We start from the raw sequence: 21,336 nt of genomic DNA on the forward strand, positions 1-21,336 counted from the left end.
CAAATAAAATGTTAAAAACTAGTGATTTTTTTCCATCAAATACATTTGATAGCCGAGGGAACAAAAGTCCAGTGAGAATGAATATCAGGATATTGCTAACAGAATATTATTTTAAAGATTTATAAGGCTATATTTTAATATCTTCACAGATCAATGCTATATTTATTTATATCAAAAGAATTATTTTCTTATTGCAACTGTTTAATTACCATAATTCTAATGAATGAACATGTTTATTGTCTATTGTCAATATTTAATTATTTATTATGCATTACTGTTTTAGGTAGTCTTTTCTGTCCTGTTAGTTAAATGATAAAAAGAAACCATCCTCTGCAGTTCCTTAAATCCCCAGACTGTCTAGCATACGGCCTTTTGTGGTAAGTGTTCGTTGACAGCTTATTTTATTTTATGTCTTAATTCACACCATCAATATGGTTTTACAACATTTTCATGTGCTGAACTTCAGATCAAGGCCTATGGCCTCTCTGAAATTGATGTGCAATTAGCTTTGAGAATAGAAATCTAGATTCTAAACTAATAAGCTGCTAATTTTTCTCTGTTGTGGAATCAGCTGCCTAATATACTTCTAGACATACATAAAGTCTGTGCAGAAGTGCAGTCCATTCACAATTCACATACCAGGCACTGTTTTATGCACCAGGCTACAGCAGCAAACAAAACCTATAAAAATTTTTTTCCTTAAAATTGCTTGCATTATAATGGAGGGAGTCAGATACACACAAAAATGCCAGAGAAAGTATGTCAGATATTGATAAGTATTGGAGAGGGGAATGAATTTTGGGTTGTGGGAAGTTACAATTTTAAAGAAGATGGTTGAGAAGATCACACTAGATGGTGATGTTGAGGAAATCTCTGAAAGAGATGAGGGAGTCTGCCATGTAGGTATATAAGGGGAGAGCATTCTAGGCAGAAGGAAGAGGAAAAGCTCCATTTGGGAGACCATCTGGAGTGGCAGAGGCATAGTGAGGAGTATGGTTAGAGCAGAGGGAACAAGTCATGAGGTGAGAGGGGAGGAAGGGAGGTAGAGTGTGAGGAAGGAAGAGTGAGGGAGCAAAGGTTCTACCTATATAGGGCCCCATATGCTGCCATAAGAACATGGGTTTGTCCTCCGTGAGATGTGAAGCAGAGGGTTTCGAGATGAGGAGTGATATGACTTGTCTTCATTTTCAAAGGTTCAGTCTGTGCTGTGAGCAGCATCAAGTGTAGATGGTTCAAAGGCAGAAGCAGAAAGGTGAGGGAGGAGATGCTGTCAGTAATCCAGAAAAGACCTCATGGTGGCTTAGACCTGAGTGGTGGCAGTGAAGGAAGTACGAAGAGGTTAAGTGCTAGGTATATTTTGATTGTATAACTCACAAGATTCACTGATGGATTAGATATGAGTGTGTGCGAGAAAGACAGAGGAGTCCAAGATGACTTCTATCTTGCCTGAAAAACTTTAAGGATGCCATTGTCATATACAGAGATGGACAACACTGTATGCTAGAGCTCAGGCAGAGCTTATACCCTCAGCAGAGAGGACAAATAAGAAAACTACTGAATCACAGTTTTATTTATAGTTCTAGTGGATAGGGCAGTTGCCACTCAAGTTAAAATCATGTGTCTCTATTATATGACTGGAGATATTGACTGAGCCTCATGTCCAGCAGTGTGATTCAAAACACGACATTTTAAAAGTGTAAATTCAAATACATCATCATTCACATGCAGGTGGTATTAGCCTTAACAAAGACTGCAGATTTTTTTGTACAATCAAAGAAATAATGTCTTCATAATATTATGAAAATGAAAATAGTTATCTAATTCATGACTTCCCTAATTATCCTTTCCTGCTGAGGATGTCAGCCTGCTTTCTATCTTTAGCTGAGGCAATTCTGTAAAATTCCATTCATTAAAGTGTAGTATGGCCAACATAATGAAATGGACAGCTGTTCACACTGGGTTAAAAGACATTATAATCAAGAGCTCTTCGTAGATGTCTATGTTTTCTCAAAACAAAGATTATAGACTATTAAATGGGCTTAAACAGATAGGCTGGGAAAGGACGATCCAAAGGTTTGACCTCCTTTCTGTGTGATGTTGATCTATGGTTTAACCCAGTACCTCCGTGGGTCTCTCAAACAGGTATCTGAACAACCAGAGGCCTCATTCCCAAATCTATACCCCTTAGAAAGTCTAAACTCTAGAGACATATAATACAGTATTTGTAAGGTAATGAATATAACTAAACATATCCATTCATTAGAATTATGGTAATTGAACAGAGTTGCAGTAATGAAATAATTCTTTTGATATAAATATAGCATTGATCTGTGAAGATATTAAAATATAATCTTATAAGTCTTTAAAATAATATTCTCTTACCAATATCCTGAGGATTTACTAATTCCTGGGACTAAGCCTATTGCATGAGAATTAAAATGGATACCTTATCTACACACTAACCACCAAATTATTTATGGAATGAATTACTGGAAAATAATTAGCAACTGAACAATTTTATTATCAAAGAAAACTTTAAAAAGTAATTTAGATTTCATTGGTTGTACAATTGACTATAAGGCTTAAATCTCAAGGATTGGGATTTTTTAAAACAAGGGTTCTTTTTGGTGAGGATTTATGAGATGTTTTATTTTCTCTTTGAAAAACATTGATTTTGAAAGTCTTCTAAATAAACAACACTGATCTATCTATTCTTGAATCATTGAGAGCATGTCACCTGTAGATAGCAAATGATTTTCATTTCCTAGAGATAGACTTTATTGAAGAGAAAGCAAAAGCAAGAGAAAGCTTAATTTATAGTGCCAAGCAAAATTACTGGAATTCACCATTTAAGAACTTATGCTGTACAGAGTAGAAGAAAGTGCTAACTCCTGAATTGAAACAAATAGCCTGGTTCTGTTTTAATCCGCCGGAAATTTTTGTAAAATGAGCCATGAACACAACAATGAAGAAAATCCATGAATTTGAAAGATTTCATCGATGATCATACCGCTACATTTCTTATATGGTAATGATTTTAAGAAATAAAAATACACAATTTAAAACAATGAATCATTACGAGCATGGAAATATTTCTTCTGAGTAAAAAAATAGGTTACAAAAAGAACAAAATAAACTCTTTTTTTTAGAAAACAGACATGTAATAAAAATGTATAGAGCTAAAGATACAAAGGGTAACATAAAGTTCAAGAGATCTGTGGGTAGAAGGATATTTCTTTTTTTATTACTTTTATGTATTTCTTGAATTTATCTCTTGACTATGTATTACTGAGTAACTTCTCATTACTGTATAATGAGAAAAAATAGTCGTGATAATTTTTAATAAAGATTATATCCAAAATTTGTTCAAAAGTATATTTAATAAAATGTCTACAATTCTTTCCCAGACCCCCTAGCAACATGATCAATAAACAATATCACCTGCAAAATTTTACCAAATAAAATAAAGCTCAGGATAGTACATTGAACAATAAATTTTAAGAAAACATCTTTCTGAAAAAATGAAAGACTTTATGCCACAGAAAATGATTCTTTGGCTTATGAATAAAAAGTTGATATAACCAATATTACTGTAGTACTGTTTTTATTTATGTATCTTATGTAAAACTTTATATTCTGATAAAACGTTTTTGAAGTTTTCACAATGGAAAACTAGAAAGAGTTTGTATAAATTATAGTGAGGGAAAAGTTAACTAGAAGGAAAACAAGTTTGAGTACAGGCAAAAATATAATTTCAAGAACACTAGATTTTAATATCTTCCAGTAAATAAAAGGAAGAAGATACAAAGGTGTTTTGAAAAATTTAAAATATTCCTAAACGACAAGAGAGGAAGATAGTCATATTTAAGCTCATCGACATTTTAGCCTAAAATTACATCATCTCTAGTTCAATAAATTATCTCTCACTTTTAAATGTTACCAATGAAATATGCTATTTTGATAGCAATTTTAGAAAATTTTCTATTTTGTGTTACATGGTACAGGATTCTGTATCATTCAATGAAAGTCTAAAATTTAATATTTTTGAATGAGTAACTATGACTGAAACTGTGGCATTAGGAAGACATAGCTGATAGAGAGAAGTTAAATCCATAGACTTTCCTTGGTAAAGACATGTGAGCTGGTCCCACCAAAACTGCCAGAGACAATTTCAGACAAAAGAATAGCTCCGATTTCTCGGGTGGAGAGAGGAGATCATGGGCTCATATATCACATACTACTCTAATTTGCAAAGGAATCTGAGAAACACCAAATTGCAGTAATAAGAAAAGGTGACACTTGTACCATTTCACAGTCTTCTTATATATTCTTTTCCTAGAGTAGGATAGTCTGGGGTACGTTTTCTTCTCTCTCTAACCTCTGTCATAAGAGAGAACTACTATCATGCTTGAACGCCCAGTAGACCATCTGAGCAACAACTAGAGGGTCATCTAGGTTGACATAGGAGAGCTCAAGCTGGCATGATTAAACCAGGGAACACATGTTAGTGATCTTCACTAAGGACCTGAAACCTACTCAATATGGATCCTGTTTCACTTTGTGCATTTGATTTGCAAAACTCTCTGCCAAATGTGACTTTAACATTTCAAAAACTGATCAAGGTCCTTGCAGTGAAAAGTTAAAGTTGCATTTATATCTTCCCTCTCCCATTCGCTGACTGTGTGACCCGCATGAATTTGCTTAACATTACTGAGCCATAGCTTCCTCAATTTTACAGTAGAAGATACAGTTTGAACTTCGTGGGATCTTGTGAAGTTTAAATGAGCTAATGCATGGAATGTACCAGCACAAATCTGGCACAGAAAAGTTGCAGAAGAGAATAAATGTTAGTCCTTTCACTTCTTGTTGATCCTCATCCTTTCACCTACTACAACCCACTGAATGATGTCCCATATTTTGGTTAACTTGAGCCGCTTACTGCAGCAGTGTTTCTCACCGCGAGAGCTTAAGACTCGCATTCCTAGTGAGGAACATAGAGTTGGAGGGAGGGTAGGTTGCAACAATGAATATGGTACTTTGAAAAAGCCCAAAAGATTATTCTTACATGTTCCATTGTGTGTGTGGGCTTACTGGAAATCAAACTAGCAGACTAGCTTAAGCTCAAGGTAATAACACCATATTTATAAATAAGTATAATCAATGTAAGCTAGAAAAAATGCTCATACGTTCAGAATATTACACACAGTGCTGCAATGGATTGATCTGTAAGTGGAATTTCTTAGCTAAAGAGAAAGGCACGCTATCCATTTTGTTAAATCTTTGAAAATTGCCCACCGCTACCACCAAAAGTAACATCAGTTTACAGCCCTGCCACATGATATGAAGACATGTTTTCCCCTACATCTTTGCCAACACTTAATGTTGACTCTCTTTAGTTGTCACCACCACCATCCTTCCCTCAATTTGACCACTTTTGTCCCTTAGCCATCAACTTCTATTTCTTGAATTGATAGTTCCTAGAAAGGTTGTGTACTACAGTGATAAAAATATGGGCTCAGGACCTGAACTGCTTCAGCTTAAACAATAAATATGGTTCTATGTTGCTTCTGTAAACAAATTTGAAACAGGAATATTAAAGCCAAAAGGGAAGTATATTTAAATTGCTATAGATTTTCAGAGGAAGGAAATAAATACTTACATCTCAGAGAATTCAAAGAGGCAACATTTGAGGAAAGAAAAATAGATTTGACCACATGACATAGATTAGAAGTGTGTTCCAGAAGGTAATTTAGTTTAATAGGAACAAAGTTGAATGAGAATGTGGTGGTTAATTTTATGTGTCAACTTGACTGGGCTAAGGGATGCTCAGAAAGTGGGCAAAACATTATTTCTGGGTGTGTCTGTAAGAACATTCCCGAAAGCGTTTGAATCAGTAGACTGAGTAAAGAGGACCTGCCCTCGTCAATGTGGGCAGGCATCTTCCAAAACATTGAGGGCTCAAAGAGAACAAAAAGGCAGCAGAAGGGCAAATTTTCTTTCTTTCTTCTTTAGCTGGGATGTCCATCTTCTGACCTTGGACATTGGAGCTCCTGGTTCACGGGTCTTCAGACTCCATTACTTACACCACCAAGCTCTCTGGTTCTCAGGCCTTCAGACTTGGAATGAATTATATTACAGGCTTTCTTGGTTTTCCAGCTTACAGATGGCAGATGAGAGGACCTCTAGATCTCCATAACCATGTGAGACAATTCTAGAATAAATTTCTTTTTTTTTTTCCAAAGATTGACACCTGGGCTAACGACTGTTCCCAATCTTTTTTTTTTTTTTCTGCTTTATCTCCTCAAATCCCCCCTGTACACAGTTGTATATCTTAGTTGCACATCCTTCTAGTTGTGGGATGTGGGACACTGCCTCAACGTGGCCTAAGGAGCAGTGCCTTGTTCGCGCCCAGGATCCGAACCCTGGGCCGCCACAGCAGAGCGCGCCAACTTAACCACTCGGCCACGGAGCCGGCCCCTAGAATAAATGTCCATATGCACACACATATATATATTTCCTATTGGTTATCCTTCTCCAGAGAATGCTGACTAAATGAGGGTAATAAGATAAGTGAAAGGAAATAATGATGAACTGTTTAATTTAGATCAAATCTTAGAAGGCTTTAATACAAGAGAGAGTTTAGATTTATTCCTCCCGGAATAAGAACGTCAAAGCACAGAAACCAGAGGACAGTCATTGACTATTGATAGTATGGCCAAATTTACCTAAGCTCTTTTAAAGTAATCTGTACAAAAAGAAAAACAATACTCAAGCATGGGAGAGACACACCTGCAGAAATTTTCATATAATATTTGGTATGGTCCTGAGCATCATCATTCTCATCTTCCAAGCTTTCTAAATGCTCTCATTGTCTTAAGACTATCCAAGAAAAAAAGAAGTGTTATGGATATGATGACTGGCTATCAAAAAAAGAACAATGATAGAGGAGACATCAAAGAAAATTTAATGTCTTGATAGAAAAAATGCTATTGAAGAAATGGATATCATGAGCAAAAGTATCATATACAGAAATATTTAGTCATGCTCTCAATTATTATTTAAAAAGATAATAGCACAAGTTAAATATAGGCCTATGAATAAACTCAACTCTGTATTTTGTGTGTGTATGTGTTTCAAATAAAACTTAAATAAGCATTTTGTTCAATATCAAAAGTCCGTTATATCCTTCATACATAATAAAATTAAAATGTATGGTGCATCAATACTTGTAGCAGCAATATTCACAATAGTCAAGAGGTGGAAAGAACCCAAATGTCCATCAATGGATGAATGGATAAACAAAATGTGAATGTGAAATATTATTCGGCCTTAAAAAGGAATGAAATTCTGATACACATTACAATATAGAGGAATATTCCAGACGTTATGGAAGGTGGAATAAGTCAGACACCAAGGGACAAATATTCTATGATTCCCCTTACATGAGATACCTAGAATAGTCAAATTCATGGAGACAGAAGACAGAATGTTGCCTAGTAGGGGTTGGGGGAGGGGATAATGGGGAGCCACTGTTTAACGTTCATGGAATTCAGTTTGGGATCATGCAAATGTTCTGGATATGCACAGTGACTATGGTTGCACAACAATGTGAATGTACTTAATGCCACTGAAGTGCATAATTCAAAATGGTTAAAATGGCAAATTTCATGTTATGTATATTTTACCACAATAAAAATAAAATGCTGCCTGTGAAGATTGAGAAGAGATTCTCTTGTAAAGGAAGTGGTATTAAATCATTTTCATACTGTAATGCACAAGGAAGGAGAAATTATTCAAAGAAGATCTTATCATTATTAGATCTTAACATTTTATCATACTGTAATTCCTCTTGATTATATTACATATTTCATTACTGAAAACCTTTGAATAATCTCAATTCAGTGCACAGTCTTGCAAAAAAGTCTACATTCAAAATTGTTTTTCTACTTTTATCTATATGTATAAGATATGTAAAATTGTTTTCTTCCCAGAAATCAAATGGCTGGATAACCGCTCTTGCAGGGGCATTCACTAACCTTTGAGCTGCCTCAGTTTCCTTCTGCTATAAAATCTGACTTAAGATATAGACAACTTCATCTGTGACTATAAAAATTCAAACCTTCCTCCATTAATCAAATTATCTTTTAAATTGTGATATGCATGCAATTATTCCATGAAATGTATTGATTGTATTAAATAATGTTTAGAACTATGAAGTAAGGTTCACCTATGAGCCCAAACCCATTAACTCAACCTAAAAGAAATTTGACAGTAAGTATTTAATTACTGATATTCTACCAAAATTGGCATTTAATAAAGAGACTTTTCCTAAACACTAAAGAGCTTTAAGATATGAAATGGAACAGTCTATGTCTTGAAAATGAATTTAGTCTTAAAAGGAAGAAAAATTAATAGAGTCATGTTCAAAAGCCTTTAATAGGCCTGTAAGACTAAAAGAGAACCACTTCGGTCTCTCATTATGAAGCAGTATAACATTTTACTCACAGGCTTGGGGAGGAAAAAAGAAAGCCAGGCCCCAATGAAACATCACATTATACACAGAACATAATGTGCAGAATACACATTCTTCAGTATTCAGTAATGAGCTCAGAAACCTCATTACAATAGATACTGAGAAAATTCCAAAAAGTGGACAAGCAGACCAAATTTCAGGCCTGAATACTAGGAAGAACTCAATATGGAAAACTTTTTTCTTCTAAAGCTTAAGCTACGGGAAGACTTTGGCCAGAAAATTGAGGCTGTGCTATTCAACATGGTTGATCCGGATTTTCAATTTCCCGTGCTGCTTATTGTACAATTTTGTGTCCCATTTATTTTGAGTATGAAAAGTGTTATGTTGGAAAATGACATTTGAGCAAAAGACCAGGATTTCTGTGGGTCAAACAGCTCCATCCAAAGGGCTTAGTCAATGTAGAAACATAATCTGTGTATGACTCTAACACTGATCACCTGGTATGTTGAAGCCAAGTCTTTGACTTCTTGCAGTAGGAATCCACCACATTTCCATTTAACTTGTAAAATATGTTTCTTCCAGGGTCTTGGCACTTGTAACAACATTTCTAATTAAGCTAACTCCTAGAAATTAAGTAAGTAGATTCCTTGACATTTTAAAATTGATTGCTTTTTCACCCTGGTTGTTACTATTTCTTGTAAATTGTAGGTGTGGGTTGTTTGCCAAACTGTACAATAAAATGAACTCCTTGATCCCTAAATACTGCTATTGGGACTTTCCTGTATAATGAATTTTCACATCACTAATTCTTTCATGCTTCATTATTTTCTTTCAGATGTCCAGTGGTGTTTCTATTTGATGGCTGTTGAAAAAAGGTTCCACATTGGATGTGACCTTAAAAAATAAAGTCCCTCTGAAACAATTCCACATCCTGAGACACTCAAATAGTTTTCAAAGCTGCTCATAGTATCCGTTACAATTTATTGAACATACATGCATTCAATACATCATTTTTCTATACGCAGTATTTCAAACTTTGAAGTATTTACATTTTTTTCTCTCCGTGCTATCTGGGTGACAGGAATTTTATTTCCTGGCGCAAGTTATTTCACAGGTTGAACAAACACAGGTCTTCCAACAGAATGCCATAATGCAGACATAATATCGACATAAAAAAGAACAATGAATCCGTATGTTCTGTCTTCATGTAACAAGCATCCCCATGTCCGAAAGTCTTTAAAATTGTTTGGCGTTTTCACTTGTACTCACAAGCACTGTGAAGACAGCCAGAGGTTTCAGTTAAATATTTATTGTGCACAATTTTCCCCCCAGGATATAGATTTTTTTTCTCCTTTTGATCAACAGCCTTCAGACATAGTCCCAGAGAGTAAGATAAATGAGAGGAGAGTGAAGTTCTAGACAGTCTTACACAAGGAGCTCAAAATGCTTTGCAGATCCTGCCTCTGCTTTAAGCCTACCCTGGGTCAGTAATCACAGCAAACCAATCCCTCCACACGTATTGTTCAGGAAAGTGTGTGAAACAAGGTTACCGGTTCTTTCAGTGTACACGTATTTCATCCCACAGAGCTTCTAGCTACTCTGTAGCATGGCTCTATGTGTGTGTGCACGTGTGTGGGTGTGCATGCCTAGACCTGACAAAATTTAGTGAAAGTGAATATGGCCAAGGAGAGTGATTATTCCCAGTATGCTGGGTGAGGGACCAGTCCTTAAGCCAGATACGTTTATACGCATTTTATTTACATTAACTCATTTAATCTACACAACTTTGGAGTGAATGTCACTTTTGATTTCCATTTGCATTTGGAGACAACACCCAGTAATTAAAGTGAATTATCTAGAGATACACAGAAAGTAAGTAACAGAGGTGCAACTCGAACCTATGATTTCAGTACCATGTATTTTTTTTTTGAGCAAGATTGGCCCTGAGTTAACATTTGTTGCCAATCTTCCTTGTTTTTTTCTCCCCAAAGTCCCAGTACATAGTTGTATGTCCTAGTTGGAGGTTGTTCTAGCTCTTCTATGTGGGATACCACCACAGCATGACCTGATGAGCGGTGTGTGGGTCCGTGCCCAGGATCTGAACTGGCGAACCCTGGGCTGCTGAAGAGGAGTGCTGGAACCCAACCATCCGGGCCAGCCCCCCATGTCTTTTAAAATATGCTGTCTCATAAAACAATTATGACCACCCACTGGGGGCCTCATTTGCATATATATCCATTAGTTTTTAAGAGAGCTGTCTTGAAAGATTTCATAAGCCCAATATAGCCTTCTTCCTGTTATAAGAAAAGACTTATCTCAGGAAAAAATTTAGACTTTCAGGTTAAAAAAGAGGCAAGTACTTGTCTGCCCTAAACTTAGATGGAAAAGACTTACACGGGCCCTAGTTTGTAGGCTCAGCTACAAAGATAACTTCCCGTGTCTATTTGCACTGCCAGGCACCTTCTAGATTTGTTTAATTCTGTCTAAGTGACTGGTCTGAAGTCTATGAGTCTCTGGCAGGCACCACATGGGATTCATCACCCAGTGCTGTTTACCTGCCAATCTGCCTCGCATTGAACCAGAGGTGTGCCACTGAAGTAAGGTCTCTGAATCTTCTGAGATGGCATACCTAGCAGGATACTTTAGTAGAAAAGACTCCAGCAATTAAAACAGACTGAGGAGTGAGGGCAAGTGTGGGGAAAATGAATGGTAGTTGCAATAGCCTTATTGGAGCCTTCACAGAGGATGGTGGTGAGTAGTTTTAAAATCTACAGGCTGGTCCTCCAGGAATGTGTGTCTCAACAGAACTAAACTGAGCAATAGCAGAAGATGCTGTGGCTGTGTGCTTGTCCAATGCCAGGAGGCACTGAGGACTGCGTGTGAGCGCAGGTGCTGAGGAAGACTGGGAGCTTCTTCTTTTCTTTGTGCTAGCCAGCATGGACAAGGACCAGGTTTACATTTGAACGAATTTGGTGGAACAGTAAATGGAACACAATATTTCAGCTACTGCTTCTCTAATTCTTTCAATACGTGTTTATGTGAAATTTAGCAAAGATCTAGAGTAATAAAGTAAATGTTTTACCTTTTCTAGCAAAAATTAATTCTTTTAATAATTCGAGTTGGTTTATCAGATCTGTTGAGAGAATTTCTGTTAAGCAAGGAGATGAAGAGTTTAGGCCTAGTGTGTCTCATTTTGGTGAGCATGCATTTTTCCCCTCTCCAGATTTTGATTAACCGATTCCTTTTGAAATTAAAATAAAATTATTAAAGACATTAAATCTTTCCTTTTACATCGAGGGTAAAGACTTTCTGTAAATATCGCATATGTGCTTTAAATAGGTTATTATAAAATGTATTGTCCATGCTGAACACTTTTGAGACACTTTTGAAAGCAATGTTTATAGTGCTATTATTAATAATCTATCTATGTTTATTAATAATTACGATGGGAAACAGACATGAATGAGACTCTCCAAGTAAACTAGGTCATATAGTTACCTTAGTTTTAAGCATCAATCAGATATTAAAGAAAGGCAATAGTAAATGATTTCAAGGCTCCATTGCAAAACTAGTTTTCAATCACAGGCTTATTCTCGTTTACGGATTTACGAAGAAGCATGATTCAAAAAATGCGTTTTAACAGGAAAGTCTTAAATATGCCTGGCTAAAGCTGCCAGGGAAAGAAAATGAAAACATTTTATTCCTGTAATTATAGGTATTAGTGCAGGAAAGTGTGCAGCAAGTGTACACTAATGCATTTGTTAATTTCTCCAAGATAATTTCTGAAACACTCAAGAAAGAATAAATTAAAAGCAAGCTTTCTGAGATAATGAGTATAAAGGGATGCAATAAGATTGCCACTCTTGTGGAAAAAAATATTTCAAAGTGGGAACCTTAATCAGGATCATTAGGGAGAGTTAGTATTGAACAATAAATAACAGTATGAAAAAATATATATTTTTTAAGTTTGTAATGTGAGTCTACAGGATTTTCTGTGACTTTGGGCAAATAACTTAAGCTTGCTGTGCCTCAGTTTTCTCATTTATGAAATGGATATAATAATACTTCTATTATAATGCTGTTGTGAGGATTAAATTGTATAATATATGTAAATATGGTAAAATAAAGATGATACATAGTAAGCAGTATAATGGGTAGCTATTGCTTTTATTGTTTTCCCTAAAATAATAAAACTCATCATATTTTCCAATAATTTATCTTTAATTGTAGTAACTTTCAGTTCTATGTAACATGACATTTAGTAACCAGCGACAAATGCTTTAATATACCTTTATCTGTATCAATACTGTAAAGAAAATCATTTTGTAATGTACCTAAAATGCAATCATTCTAACAACAGCTAAGTAGGGAATCCTTGGACAAGAAACCTAGAATATTCATTTATTTCTTTGTTTCCTTCATTTGATTGTTCATGCATTCCTATAACAATTAGTCACCAAGCATTTATTCTGTGCCAGGGGTTGGGGATACAGAAGGGAACATTCCATTCAAAGTCACTGCCTCCTTATAACTTCTATAGATTATAGCAGGAAAAGTTGGACAAATAAACAAATTTGTAATAGTTATGGCAGGTAAGTGCTCTGGAGGCAAAAGAAAATAGATTAAGTGGGATAAGAAGAGGCAGAGATGAGAGAAAGAGCACTGTGATAAGATGACATTTAAGCAGAGACTTGATGGTCACATGGGGAAGCCACAGGCTGTTATACTGGAATAGCATTCCAGGTAGAGAGAGCAAAAGCAAAAGACCTCAGGCATGAGATTGCTTAGCAGATTCCAGGGAGAGTGGGGAAGTAGGATTGGCTTGAACAAATGACGGACGGGGAAGAAGGTAGAAAACGAGGTCAGAGAGGAGGCTAGATCACAGACAACCTTCAAGGCCATCGTAAGGACTTGGGCTTTCATTCTGAGTATGATCAAAGGGCCATTGGAGGGTTTTGAACAAAGACCATATGAAAATGGAATACAGTGGTCCTTAGCTTTTTGCTTTTAACATGGTTATCAAGAGGTATAAGAAAACAAATTCCTGAGCTCCCTGAAAACTAGCCCGCTGCCAGTCAATCATAGAGTCCATCCTCCAGGTTCTCGAGGCTCTAACCAGTTTGCTACTGTCTGAGTCTTCGGAAGACAGATAAAAGATAAGCAAGAGAGTGAGAGAAAAGCAAAAGGGAAAAGTTCTGAGTTTTTATTTTTCATATATTTTTTCCTTAAGAAAGATAAAAGAGGGAAAAGAAAGAGGAGGTCATTCCTACCCAAGTAGGTCTCATTATAGCTCTGTCACAGCTGCCTTAACGGAGCGACTGAAGCAGTTAGTGCTGATTCTAAGGAGGACAGCAGCCCATCTAACCAAGCTCTGAATTTCCTAGCTTCGCCATGTGGTTGCTGTGTGAACCTGAGGGAGTCACATGACTTATGCCACAGTTTCCCTATCTATGAAATACGGTAAATCTGCCTCACAGGCTGGTTGTGAAGAGCAGGAGCTCGACACATAATAAATAAATGTAAGTGTGTGTTGTTATTGTTTTTGATAACAAAATGAAATTTATAATAAGATTGAAAGATGGCATTTAACCTAATAACTTCATTATAAGACGTTCTTTATTGTAATATGCCCATTAAGAGTTACTTTAAGGATAAATGAGAGACTAATGTACTAACTGCTTTTAAAATCCATCTAATTTTCAGAAATGTTAAAAATGTTACTGTTACAAGGAGAAATTTCATCTTTAAAACAATAGTAATATGATCACTGAAAATAAAAAAATGAAAAAATGGTATTTGGCTAATACGCAAAACCTAAGATCCAATAGGTAAGACTATTTCTGCCATGAAACCACCTTAAATTAGAAACCGCAAATTATGTATGCATGTGCCAAAAGACGACTGCTTCAGCAAGTGATGAATTTGCATATACAATGATTTTAATCAAAGATACCTATTTGATTGCACAATTATCTGTTTTGCATACACAAAATTTGAATTCTGCCCATGTGAATCCTCGTTTGTACATGCACCCAATTATTTTGTTGGGACAACTTAGAAATCCCTATTTGATATATTAGGAAATTAGCTCTCTTCCATCTGTAGCAATATGGATTCAGTTTTTATTGACTAGTAAAATAGAACTCCCCGGAAGAACATGGGAAATGAATTCTGCTTCCACTCATGACAGAGGGGAATGCTACTCCACTTCCATTCTCTGCCGAAAGAAGCAAAACATGTTTTCTCACACACCTTTTTGTTCCTTTCTGCCTTCTTATTTGGAAGTTATTTCAAAATTTAAAGATTTTGGTTCACAGGGAGAGCCCTTGAGTGGTGATCATACTGAGTTCACTCAATTTTCTACATTGTTAGTCCCTAAATGATGGGAGGAAGCTGTTGATCTCTACCACTCTTAAGCAATAGAGAAAATTTAGAGCTGGTAAAAAGCACCAAATTTATAGTCCTAGAAACAGATGTTCTCTGTAGAGCTCTTGAAAAAAAAAATATAGCCTGAAAAGCAGCGAGGCAAAACTCTGTGTTATTATGGTCTTGCTGTACAATCAAGATTCTCCTTGGCCCTGCGTAAGGGTGTTGTGGTACAATACGCTGGGAAAATTGATGACCACAATGACAAAGTTCTGGATAAGTGGGATGTCTGTTTTCTAACTCACTCATTCTGACAGGCCTATCGGGATACGAGCCTCTTCAAAATCCAAAGTTATTCATAAGCTCATGTTAAGAGGTTTCTCTATGTTGTAGATGGGCCATTGGTAAGAGCAGGAGTCTTTTGCCTTCTGAATCTTTCAGATCGAGATCTTCTCTGCATGCTTTTGGAACCAGCCTTGAGGATTCATCTGAGACCCAATTTGGCAATCGAAATAGACACAATATTATTATCGTCCCTCCTGTTGTTCACCTGCACGCAGATATGTACTTGTGAAAATGGGATCCTCCCTTAGTAAAAGAGAGGAAATCTATGTCGTAATATTCATAATTTTGCCAACTACACCTTGATTTTGTTTGGTAATCAGACTATAGAGAGATCCTTTCAAATGCTCTTAATTCTTGAATTTTGAACCTTTCCGTTCACTCCAATACTGAATTTTCTCTGATAAATTTCATCTTAAATACTTAGATCTGCTCACCGTTGTTGCAATAAGCCCAGGTCAAGTCTGTCTATAGTGTCCTTTCAACAATACTACAGTCTGTTTTCTTCCCGTGTTCACTTTCAATATCTCCAGGGAGGGAACATATTATAGTAATTAAAAGCACAGTGGGTCTTGGAGTCAGCCACATCTGGTATGGGAGACTGAACCACGCCTCCAGGTATTCTTGTCCTTGTTTGGTTCCTTCTTAGTTGACTCGGGGCTTGGCCATTTGATTTTATTTTGAAAAATGGGGCTTTAGGAAGCATGATATAAGGTGAGGCACTTGAACACTTGAACACGAGGTGAACACTCCTTGGAACTGAGCTGCAGGCTATGTGAAAGTCTAAGTTATTCTGCTAGAAAGAAAGGTCATGTGGAGAGCCTCTGGAAGATGATAACTCACCATGTATGCAGACAGGCCACATAGAGAACTGAGACTTCCAGTTAAGCGCCTAAGTGAATACAGCCACATAAGTGACTCTAGCCAATCTCAGGTGGAACAGAATAACTGCCCAGTCAACCTATAGAATCATAAGGAATAACAATTATTTTAAGCCACCAAGATTTGGGGTACTTACTTACACAAAAATAGATAATTGATAGACTTTGGGTCAAATCTAAGCTCCATTACTTATTTAACTATGTGACTTGACTGAGTTGTTTAAGCTTTCTAAAACTCACATTTTCTAGCTTTACATTATGGGCAATAATTGCACTACCCCACAGGGCTGTGGAATGGATTAAATAAAATAACGTAAAAAACACTTAGCACAATGCCTGAGCCATAATAAGTGCTTAATGAGTGGTAGTCGTTACCATCAATTTCACAATGTCAACCATCCCCATCACCACCATTATGAAAATCATCACCACTACCAACACCAACGCCAAGACCAACACCACTAACATTGCCACCAATGCCTTTCTCAAATCTAGCTTTCACGATTCCTTTAGTATCTGCTGCCATGGGGAAAATCAATCATTTTCAGTTATGTTTTTAAAGCCATACATACACAAAAAACTTCTTTCATTATAGTCAATGATGATGTAAAGTAATAAAAATAACACATTTAGATATATCTTTACATTATTTCGTTAGATTGCTAAAGAGGTAAAGAGATTTGCCAAGATCACTCAGAAAGCAAATGGAATGGTCGTATTCGAATCCCATGTCCTCTCGTCACAAATTCTAAGGTCTTTTTAAACATTCTGGCTATTCTAAAAATAAGAGTCTATGTCTCTGATGAGAAAAAAAATCTTCATAAAGGCAGAGATTTTGTTGGGCTTACTATTCTATTCCTAACACCTTGTGTATAAAAGTTTCTCCAGAAATATTTGTTGAAAACATGAATCAATTGACAATTGATTGGTAGTTTGGCAGAGCAGGGCTGTGTGGTCAGAAGGCCTGGGTTTGAATCCCAGTTCTGCCAGTTACCAGCTATGTGAGCTTGGGCAATTTAATATTTCTGTGCCCCAGTTTCCTTATATGTTAAGAGGATAACAATAGCACATACTATCTAGGATTGTTTTAGTGCACATAAAACACTCAGAACAGTGTCTGACAAATAATAAGCACCAGATAACTGTTAGCTATTATTACTATTTGCTGTTACATTGAGCTCTGTTGATACATGGAATAGTATATATGAATGTTAACTTAAAGAAGAGGAATATTTATACATATCAAAAGAAGGTAGTGTTGATACTGGCTCAGAACAAGGTTGACATAAAGGAAGCCATAGTATAGAAAAGAAACCACATTGTAACTTTGAATGACCTCTGATTAACCCAGCTGGATATGCACCCTCCAGGAGACATACATGTTCTGTAGGTTTTATGGCCCCTCTCAGCTGCTATAAGTTGATAACTTTGTTTTTTTGAGTTCTTTAGGAATGTGATGACCCCTGGGCAGAGAGTCTATGCTGATAGCCATCATCAATGACAACAGAAAGATCTGGGTATAGGTCATTGCTCTGGTCTCTGATGCATATCCAGGAAAACAAAAGATTAACAGGAACTAAGACCAGATGTCTGTCCTCCCTGTAGACTAGATGTCTGTCCCACCCAGAGACCAGCCCCCTATATAACTGGCCTATAGTCTTTGTTCTGTAAGATGATTCTTTCGGACATTAGTCAGCCATCTTCCCCCTTGTTAGCAAGCTGTAATAAAACCCTTTCTCTCCTACCACCTTGCCTCTCTGCTATTGGCATGTCTTTCGGTGGGCAGATGACTTCCTCCTTGGATGGTAACAGTGTGTGGTCTAAAACAATGGCTGTCAAACTCCATTTTTGATTAGAATCATCTGGAATGATTGGTAAAGTTCAGTTTCCTGCACAATCCACCCCTTCCATCTATCCTCTGTATTTTTAACAATTGTACCAAAGGATAATGATGAGGATTATTTTAGGCTGCTTACTTTTAAAAACTGCAGAAGGGAAGGAGGCTCTGAGGAGTGGAATTTGCTTGCCGTTTGATGAGAGACAATTGCACTTGTGAAGGAAGTCTCCATCTGTGTGGGTGTCTCCCTCTCTGCACCAGGAGGAAAGGGGGATGACCTTATCTCTAGAAACTCTTAATGGGGACGGCAAAGACTTAAGTTTTATTGTGCTTGCCTGGTAACCTCATGTAGCTGACTCCCCCCACCACCAACATCCTCTGGGAAGCATAGGACATCCTGACTTAATCTGGTCTGATTCTTATCTAAAGTTATAGGACCACCCAATAACCAGACCCCACCTACACTGATACCATTTTAATGACTTTTTACGTATTCTTTCCTTTGTCTTGTAAAGAGATAACTCACATACCTATGCCTTAAAGTTCGTCCTATGTTCAACCCATGTTTGCAGCAGCTCTGACTGCCCATGGGTCCTGTCCCCATGCTATTCCACACTATGCTCTAAATAAAAGAGCATTACTACCAGACCTTGAGAGTCCAAGAAATCTTTCTTTCGACTCCTCGGCTTGCCAACCCGCATCAGATAATGTTTGCATAGTCAGGCTTGGAAAGTACTGAAATCAAATGAGTTTTAATTAGTGTAAGTTCAGGTACTATGCGATTTAATTAGATGAGATATTTTGGAGTACAGAGATTTTTCCATTGCCCTTCAAATCCAGTCATGGGGATTTGAGTATTCTACTCAGGGTCCCTACCATGTGCCATTTGGGTCTCTCTTCTCTCCTTTCTTCTCTTCCTTAGAGAGAAGATAACTACTTCCAAGTGACACTGACCCTTCCAGAACTTGAGGAAAAACTTAAAAGGACTGGTAGAATCTTGATTCTTAAAATGTGGTCCATGGGGCAGCAAAATCAACATTACTTGGGAGCTTGTCAAAAATGCAAATTTCAGGCCCTAATGTAGGGCACTGGTTCTCACCTCAGTTCACCATGGAATCACCAGGAAGCAGGAGCATCAGTCTTTGGATACCAGGCTCCACCCTGAGGGACAGACTGAGTTAATTGGTCTGGGTGCAGCCCAGGCATTAACTATTTTTTTCCCAACTCCCCAGGTGATTCTGACATGCAGTTTGGATAAAGAAACACTCATCTAGAGGAAAGAGGTTGAGCAGAAAACTTCAGATTGATTTTAGGCTTCTACTTTCAAGGCTTTTTCCAGGTTCTTATGGGAATCCAGTTTCTGGAAAGCCCTTCAAATTTCCTTACATCACTGGACTACCCTCTTGGCTTTATTATTCATGGTTACTGACCCACCATGCCTGGTCTGACTTCTATTCTGTCTTCTTGATAATCTCCCTGGAATGTGAATAAGCTTAACAATTAGACTAGAGAACATTCATAATGTAAATAGAAACATGATACAAAACCAATGACATTTTACTACATTTACGAGGAAAAAGTCAAGCACTTGCAAGCATAGCAATGATGATCATGTCTAGTTATATTATAGTTAGAACTCTCTAACCACCACATCCACTGTTGCTTTTTATAAGTTGACCATTTCAAGGTGATGATATGACTGCTATTGAATAGATTGCAATATTAGAAAAATACATTTATTTTTTGCAAAGTCTTACATCTCATTCACTTGAGAATTTTTTGACTCAGACAGATTGACTTTCTTTGATCTTTCACAGTTTACCATAGATTAACCAGTTAATGAAAGGGAAAGTAGACCCTGGGAGCTAGCAAGACTCAGTTCTTTTTGTGTGTGGCTGAACTGAAACTGGGCATTTTTTCTGTAATCTTAAGATTGATCTTTACACAGTGAAATAAGAACACTAAAAATCCAATCCAAATCAAATGCTTGAAAAGTAATGTCTTGACTGCAATTCTTCAAATAAGAGTCAAAAGGAGAGAATAATTTATGTAATATCTTGCTATTCACAGCGTGGTTCTTGGACCAGCAGCTTTGGCATCACCTGGGAGCTATAGAAATGCAGATTCTTGAGACTTACTATAGACCCAATGAATTAAAGTCTGCATCTTAACAAGATAGTCCAGGTGATTGATAGGCAAGTTAATGTTTGAGAATCACTATGTAATATACAGTAAGACTCACAAATTTTTTTCCCCAATATTTGCTCTTCCTTAAGTAACATCCTATACAGCATCCCATCCAGCTACCCATTCCTCTTTCTTATCCAAACTTTTTGTAAATTTTTCTTACACTTCCAAACTTTTCATTATTCTCCTTCCAACCATCTCTCACTCTGGCCATCTCTTATTTTACCATGCAGTTTAGTCTATGGGTAGGAGCAGGATGCTATACAAAGTTACTCTTTCATAATCTTTTCTTTATTGGAGTTGAATAAACAAAAATAGTGACACTTTCTCTTGATCTATTCTAAACTGGAAAAACCTCACGGAAGTAAAATGAGTAACAACCTGATGCAAAGTCTTTTTCTTACTAGTCTGACAATGTGAAGAGTATCCACGAAAACACCAATTTCCCAGTACTGTAAAAATATACAAATATGTTAGGTTTGTTCTTCCAAGACAGAGATAAAAGGATACCAACTTCTCCAGAGATGAATTAGATGGATTCAGACTATACCCACTTATCTTAGTTTTCAGTGAGTAATCATAATAATCCAAGGCGTTTTTAAGTTGAGATAGAGAAATTATTTTTCCTCTTTCTCTTCTTATAAGAATAATAGATTTGTGCCAGTAAGTGTTGAGTGTTTCACTAACAATACAAACACTATAAAATATACCTTGCAACTACCAAAACAGTAACTAACAGCAAGCTATTACTTTTCTAACTGATTGAGGTTTGATTAAGTGAAGACTATGAAAACAAACGTCTTTCTTGACAGTATCTGGTTGAAAAGTAGATTCTTAGTTTTACTTGAAGAAACAAAAGATCCTAAAAGGCCTGATGGATTGCCAGAGGAAAGCTCTTTCTTTTTTCAAGGGCAAACTATTGCAGCATATATTTTATTGTCATCATTAACATTTTTTACAATATTTAATACCATATTTCCTTCTCCCTCACAGAATATTACCCAGTAGAAGCCCCTAAAATGAGCCACAACATATTCATAACAAAGACAGAAAAGAAAACTCTCTTTCAATGTCTGCTTTCCAATATGATAATTCAACTACAACAAAGTCGAATTTAATCAGCTATGAAACTGGAAAAATGAAAATCAGCCTGTGCGTACATCACGGCCGTGATTGCTAACACTGCCGTGAAATGGGGACAGAAAAGAGGGAAACATCTGCTGCTTCTTACCAAACCTCTATATAATGTT

The 21,336-nt window shown here is 36.6% G+C and overlaps 1 protein-coding gene across 44 annotated transcripts in view; it reads right to left on the bottom strand.

Moving 5' to 3' along the window:
- The window catches only part of PTPRD (protein tyrosine phosphatase receptor type D), a 2,079,533-nt gene that overhangs the window by 922,183 nt on the left and 1,136,014 nt on the right, over nt 1-21,336 (bottom strand). The window lies entirely within an intron of this gene.

This window comes from Equus przewalskii, chromosome 22 (assembly GCF_037783145.1).
Source record: "Equus przewalskii isolate Varuska chromosome 22, EquPr2, whole genome shotgun sequence".
In the NCBI taxonomy this organism is placed as follows: domain Eukaryota; kingdom Metazoa; phylum Chordata; class Mammalia; order Perissodactyla; family Equidae; genus Equus; species Equus przewalskii.